We start from the raw sequence: 1,150 nt of genomic DNA, 5'->3' as shown, positions 1-1,150 counted from the left end.
ATCCTGTGCCACAGGCTATTGGGGATACCGTCGTCCCCTGGGGCTTTATCCGCCGCCGCGGAGGTGACCGCGGCGACGATTTCGTGGCGTGTAATGGGCGGGAACTCTATGGGCGCGGGATACGGCTCGGTGCCGATATCCGACAGGTCCGCCGGCGGGGGCTCCGGGAAGAACGCGCCCTGGTAGAGCTTGGCTTTCTCCGCCGGGGTCTCCGCCAGGGTTCTGTCCGGGCCGCGGAGCGGGGGGGTGACCCCCTGCTCGTAGGCGCCCTCCCGCTGCCGCGCCCACTTGGCCGAAACGCCGCAACTGGAAAGCCACCGACGACAAGCTCCTGCGGGAGACCCTAACCAAGCACCTCGTGGTCAGACCGATACCCAGCGGCCCCCTCCCGCCGAGCGTGGCGCGGAATCCCGACGGGTCCCTAGCCACAGCTCCTCCGAACGCGGCAAGCGGCCACGGGGAGGCTCTGAAACACCGGATCGAGCTCGAAACCGCGGCTTTCATGGCCACGGTACGGACCGCCATCGACGCGTCCACCCCGTGGGCGAACCCCTGCGGTTGGTCCAACCCCGATTTTGACGACGACTGCAAGGAGGCAGTGAAGCGGGCACGCAGGCTCCGCCGGGAATACACCCGCTTCCACACCCCGGCCGCGTGGCGGCGGTACGCGGTGGCGCGGAACCGCAAGAAGAGGATAGTCGGCAAGGCCCTGCGGCAGGGTCACCGCCGCCGGGTGCAGGAGGCCACCGAGGACGGGCCACATGATCCCGGAGCCCCGAGCCCCGTGCCCCTCAGGGCCCCATCCCATGAATCCCCGCCAACTGGCGAATCCTGGCGCCCCGACCCCGACCTGGGGCCCCCGCCACGGAGCCCCGCCAACTGGCGAGTCCCGGAGCCCTGCCAACTGACAAGGCCGGGCCCCAGCCCCTCGCATAGCGCCAACTGGCCAGTTCCTCCCGGGGGTTTGGAACCCAACCGGGTCCCGTCTGACGCGCAGCTACCCTCGCCGACCCGGGGGGGCACGGCCTCGCGCCAACTGGCGAGTCCTGGAGCCCCGACCACCGGGACCCCCGAGCCCCGCCAACTGGTCAGGGCCGGTGACTCATGCAGCTTTTGCCAGTTACGAGTCCATACTACTACCACTACCGCG

Source organism: Aspergillus candidus (genome assembly GCF_002847045.1).
Source record: "Aspergillus candidus strain CBS 102.13 unplaced genomic scaffold BDW47scaffold_3, whole genome shotgun sequence".
Classification (NCBI taxonomy): domain Eukaryota; kingdom Fungi; phylum Ascomycota; class Eurotiomycetes; order Eurotiales; family Aspergillaceae; genus Aspergillus; species Aspergillus candidus.
The sequence above is the reverse complement of the archived record's forward strand: the minus strand, read 5'-3'. Positions refer to the sequence as shown.